Here is a 6,143-nt window from a genome sequence, read left to right as displayed (position 1 = left end):
ACTCGTGTGTTCATGACACCTACAGTTGTACGGGAAAAAAGCCCTTTGATCACTTGAACAGTCTGCTGGCAGATTATGCGACAATCACAAAACGTCTCCCAATAATGAAGCTCATGAAGAAACAGTCCACATAGAAAAATTGAACTACGGTGTAATTAGTCTGGGTTTTGACACTTTTTGCTTCTGAATACAAAATTCATTATCATTTAGAAGTGTTGATGTCTTCTTCTTGAAGATAGGTGAGCGAAGACAACTTTTGTTCAAATCGCACACTGAACCGCAAAGACTGTGTGTGCACTACAATGTTGTAAATTTCTTTAAGAACTTTTCGGAGAGTTAGTATTACAGGTGAAGAGCTCTTGCAGAAAATATACTTTGTGTTTCTAAACAAACAGAGAATCCCACTGAACGAAATCTTTTAAGACAGCATGCACTGATATTGTTGTGACGCCTTGAATTTGCATAAAGTCTTCAAACATTACTGATGCATGAAAAGTCACGCTTTTCTCATGCATGTATGTAGTCCTGTGCTTGTTTTTGTCGACTAAGAAACTTGCTTGTTTCAAAATTTGGGTTACACTTGGAAGCTACCTCCCAGTAAATATGAGTTTTTTTAACCTTTGTTCCGGACAAAAAAAGCCATTTCAAATAAGCTCATTTCGCGCCGTTATCACACTGCGGGTCCGAGACTCCGAGACACATCGTAATAATAACTGTAAACAGTAAAATTTCCTTCATATCGCCGAAAAACAGAACAAAGTGTCCAATTCAGAACCAACCGATGAAAAAGGTACTGTTCTTAAACTGATGAAAATAATTATAAACCAACAAAAAGCCAAGGGCCCTATCTCTGTCTCAATCTGTAAAGTTATTTTGAGACACTCGATTCACAGGTTGCTTAGCACGTGGCCAAACTCTTCCCACTGTTAGTGATAAAATCTACCGACTGATTTATTTGCGAACGAAAACTCTCTCTGAGGAAGACTTCAACAGTGTATAGACTTTATATGGTTTACACTTTAGAACTTATAATATTAGTCACATCATTAAGAAACTTCCCAAGATCTCTTGTGTAACAGTAACTATATATGTAGTAAGGTCAACAATTCGTTTATTAGTCGGTATGGCTGAGAATCAACTTCTTCTGTTATATTTATTTACGTTTTGATGGATTGAAATACAGCTTTGTAGAACATGTAAACAGCAGCTCATGCCGATCAACGAATTGGAAGTTTTATCAAATGCGCATCCGTTCATTACTTTTTCTTTGGCCGTTCCTGGGGATCGGTCCAAATTCAAATTAAGTTAGGGTCATAAAAAATTTGTTGTCTGAACTGAACTTTAGAGTTTAAATTATCAAGAGTTAAGAATTTGTTGTTTTAACACTTCTCACGGTAAGTGCCGGCACTAGTTCTGTTTTTTAGTTGTGTTTGTTAGTTGTGGTTTTAGAACCCATCGCGAAGATGGTGCATCTTGATACGGATTTTAGCGTGCAAAGACGTTAGCACAAACAAGTTCTTGCGGTTTGAAAATCCTACTGCAAAGAAGTTCTTGAGTTTCGAAAATCCAACCGCCAAGAAGTTCTTGCGGTTTTAACTTCTAACCGCAAAGAAGTTCTTGCGCCTTGCAGGATCCGAGCGCAAGCGACCCGCAAGAAGCCGCAAGAAGTTGTTGGCTTGCAGACGCAAAAAGAAGTTCTTGCGCATGCATTATTTTTGGGCAGTACTGTACCTTCTACAAAAGAAATGTTCCACCTTACCAGATGAAGTCGTCAATATCCCCGAATCTATATTAAGGCGTTTCTTGCAGCTGATTTAAAATGTGCTGGAATGAAGATCCCCTTCAAAGGCCACAATTTACAGAAATTGTAAAAGAACTGCTGTCAATGAGTAATTTTATGCAGAATGACAGTATCACAAACATGAAAGCAGCAGTTCACCACAGTACTGGAACAACAGATCAGATACATTACAACGACGAAAGTAACAAACACGATTCCATTGATGCAAAAATCTGGAATTTAACAATGCACCAAGGATCGGCTTTGGAAACCTTCACAGATATTGCTGTGTCTTTTAAAGAAGCTGGAAGTTTGAATCCAAAAGACCTCTGTGCAGATATAGAACAGGCATTTCAACTTGATGGTTCCCATGCATGTACATTTTTCGCCATGACACTTGCACATAACCTAGGGATTCTGTTTATGTCGGAAAATAATATATTGAATAGCGAAAATGAATTGAAGGATTTTGTAGAAACACTGATAACGGATCTACCTAAGAAAATAAACAATACTAAATACCAAAGGTGGGCATGATACTTTTCATAATTATTGCAACTTCATAATAAATACCAATTTACTATTGCACATTCAATGCTTTTCTGTTGGTAAAACATATTTCCATAAATTAAACAGCCATTATCAAGAATTACATCTTATTGACAAGACCACTTCAAATGTAATTATTGCTAGATAGGATATAATTACTATGGTGCTGTGACTGTTACTTGCCTCTTAGAATTGAACTTGCTTTGTTAGTATGAATTAACCATTTGAAAAGCATTGCATGCTTTCTAAAAGTATTATGAAAGTGAAGTATGATCATCGCAGTAAATTTTCCAATTTAAGCAACTGGAAAGAAGAAGCCTGAAAAAAATCAGGACTTCAACGGGATTCGAACCCGTGACCTCCGCGATACCAGTGCGATGCTCTACCAACTGAGCTATGAAGCCACACATTGGGAGCGAGGTCAATTAATTGAGTTCATATCTTCCCGTGAGTGAAATGATGTGAAGTATATATGAAATAATTCATATTTGAACTGCGGTAGTAGATGAAAGTGAAGTATGATCATCGCAGTAAATTTTCCAATTTAAGCAACTGGAAAGAAGAAGCACATCATTTCACTCACGGGAAGATATGAACTCAAATTAATTGACCTCGCTCCCAATGTGTGGCTTCATAGCTCAGTTGGTAGAGTATTGCACCGGTATCGCGGAGGTCACGGGTTCGAATCCCGTTGAAGCCCTGATTTTTTTCAGGCTTCTTCTTTCCAGTTGCTTAAATTGGAAAATTTACTGCGATGATCATACTTCACTTTCATCTACTACCACAGTTCAAATATGAATTATTTCATATATACTTCACATCATTTCACTCACGGGAGGATATGAACTCAATTAATTGACCTTGCCCCCAATGTGTGGCTTCATAGCTCAGTTGGTAGAGCATCGCACCGGTATCGCGGAGGTCACGGGTTCGAATCCCGTTGAAGCCCTGATTTTTTTCAGGCTTCTTCTTTCCAGTTGCTTAAATTGGAAAATTTACTGCGATGATCATACTTCACTTTCATCTACTACCGCAGTTCAAATATGAATTATTTCATATATACTTCACATCATTTCACTCACGGGAAGATATGAACTCAATTAATTGACCTTGCTCCCAATGTGTGGCTTCATAGCTCAGTTGGTAGAGCATCGCACCGGTATCGCGGAGGTCACGGGTTCGAATCCCGTTGAAGCCCTGATTTTTTTCAGGCTTCTTCTTTCCAGTTGCTTAAATTGGAAAATTTACTGCGATGATCATACTTCACTTTCATCTACTACCGCAGTTCAAATATGAATTATTTCATATATATTTAAAAGTATTATGTTACCTATTGCTGCTACATAATTTCATGTTAGTATCAAATTCATCTGGAATGGGTTCAACTCCCCCCTTTTATGAAACACTTTTGAAATGATATTGGAAAAATGTGAAAAGGAAACTCAAGGGAGGATGTACAAATATCATGCATGTCATTTCACTTTGTTAAATTTAAGAGGCTAGTAAATAATGAATTACTGTGATATTAGAAAGCCCCACACATTTAAGAGAACTGTCTAATAACTTTTGTACATCTTTTAAATTAGTAAAGTTCACCTTACATGTAATTTCTCGAAGAAAGTTCACACATGTATCAATGTGCCCCTCTGAAAGTGTATCCAATACATACCCAACATTCAGTTTATGTGCTCCTCATTTTTTACAATTAAGCATGTGGAACTCAATACGAGGTGCAGTGGAAGATAATCGGTACAATCAAAGCATCCTAAAGTACCTGCAGGATAAGCGCAGGCAATTTTTGTCCTACTGTATGAATAGAATATCTGCCGCTGAGGAAATCAGCCCTGAAGAAATTAGGGAGGGTAAAAGAAAAGGAGAGTTCCACGTTGCATCTGCTGATTCCAAAGACATCTGGTATGACCTATCCTTTGGCAGAGATGAGAAAATGCCCAAGTGCAGCTGCCCAGACTTCAGCTGAACAGGTCTACTGTGTAAGCACTTCTTTGCTGTTTTCCAGCATAATGCAGATTGGAATTGGAAGGGGCTACCCAGGAGCTTTTGAGAAAATCCACATCTCTGTCTAGATGATGACGTTGTATTTAAAACTAATCTCAATCTTGACTCCATGGTGGAGGATCCAATTGTGCCTCCATTGTCTGTCTTTGTGCCACAACCACAAGTGCAGCCAAAGATTACAGTAGAGAGTGAAATGAGTGAGGCAATGAAATGCAGGGAGACTCTCAAGCAGATAACATCTTTGACATAAAACGTTGAAGATATTAATGCTCTTAAAGAACTGGGCAGCTCCTTGCATTCTATTCATAATAAGTTTTTGTGTTACCAGGGCACAGATGGAAATACTATGCCGGTGGTGAAAAAATCAATAAAAAAAATTAGAAATATGGAGACGAGTGCTAACCCTTTGATGCGTTCGACAAACTCGTACCCAGGCTCTCCATTTTTCGAGTAAAAATGTACGCCTTTATAGTCTCCCCTTGTCAAAAACCTTCCTGAAGACGACTGAACACTCTTGGAAAAAAAATATTTAGCAGGGGAGGTAGGAGAAAATTGTTTAATTCAAGTTTAATGAATAAATTAATCACAATCAAGTGAGTGAGTGCCATTCAACTGCCTCCTAAGCTCATTGATGACGTCATCCACGAGCACGTCATCCATGAGCAATAAAAACAAGAAGATAATGCAATATTTATTCGATCCTCAGGATTTTGATCATCTTGGGCCAGAAAATGAGGAAGACAATGAACTTTGTGACGCCTTGGAAAATTCCCTTCAGGAAATAGATGCAAACATGGTACCTGTAGCAAAAAAAATGCTATTCCACATAATGTTATTTAGTTACTGTCGTATATTTCATCTTACCGTTCTTCAAGAGTCGATTTTTGGCCCACACATGAATTGTACGAGTTCTAGATTGTTTTGCCTTCTACTAGTTTAATTGTCGTAGTCAGCAAACTCAAATATGTTTACTCTTCAGTTATTTAAGTTGCCTATAGTTGTGCTTAACTTCAGAGAGTGTGTAAGGCTAGTAGCCGAAGAATAAAGCCATCGTTGAAGAGTCTTGGTACCTCTTGGCTTGATCAAACGAGTGAGCCTACCGTCGAGTAGGTTCTGCTCCTTAATCAGTGGCCACGCTAACATTAGTTGGAGAAGTACAGAACAACAGTGTCTAATATCATTGATATTTAGCTTTTTCTTTTTCTGCTGGGATCCAGTTAAAGGGATACTCTACACCTCAGAACAACATTTTAAAAAAAAAGATAGCTTATAACCCAAATAAGAAGTATTGAACAGCTATAAGTGGTCAACCTTCGTATTTTTTGTGTAAATGGGGATTGTTCTTGACTTGCGGTTCGAGCTTTGGTTAACAGGTCAAAAACTGGAAGTGACGTAGAAAGGAGAACTCGCAAAACCTCTTCGATAATATTTACACCGGGAAAGATCGGCTGTGCTACGAAAAAGCTCGTCGTGTCGCGTGTTGTGCGAAAACATAGTCCAGGCCTTATGCTTAAAATACCATAGAAAACCTTGTTTCTCTCTTTGAATAATTTTAGCGTAAGATTCTTCTCGTGAATGACTAGTTCAACATCATTACAGCCATTTGTAAGTAGGTGCGACTATCTCTAAAATTGCACCTATATCGTTATCGACTGAGGACACTTCAAAGATTCTTTGTACCAATAATCACGTGTATAAGTTCGCTTTCGCATACCAAGAAGTCAATTCAAGCAATAAAGTGTAATAGAGTTTATTATACAGCAGTTGAGTTGTGTGCTCATTCTGTGTGAATTTAACA

The sequence above is a fragment of the Orbicella faveolata genome, unplaced genomic scaffold (assembly GCF_042242905.1).
Source record: "Orbicella faveolata isolate gen_17 unplaced genomic scaffold, um_ofav_v1 contig_46, whole genome shotgun sequence".
NCBI classification, from domain to species: domain Eukaryota; kingdom Metazoa; phylum Cnidaria; class Anthozoa; order Scleractinia; family Merulinidae; genus Orbicella; species Orbicella faveolata.
The sequence above is the reverse complement of the archived record's forward strand: the minus strand, read 5'-3'. Positions refer to the sequence as shown.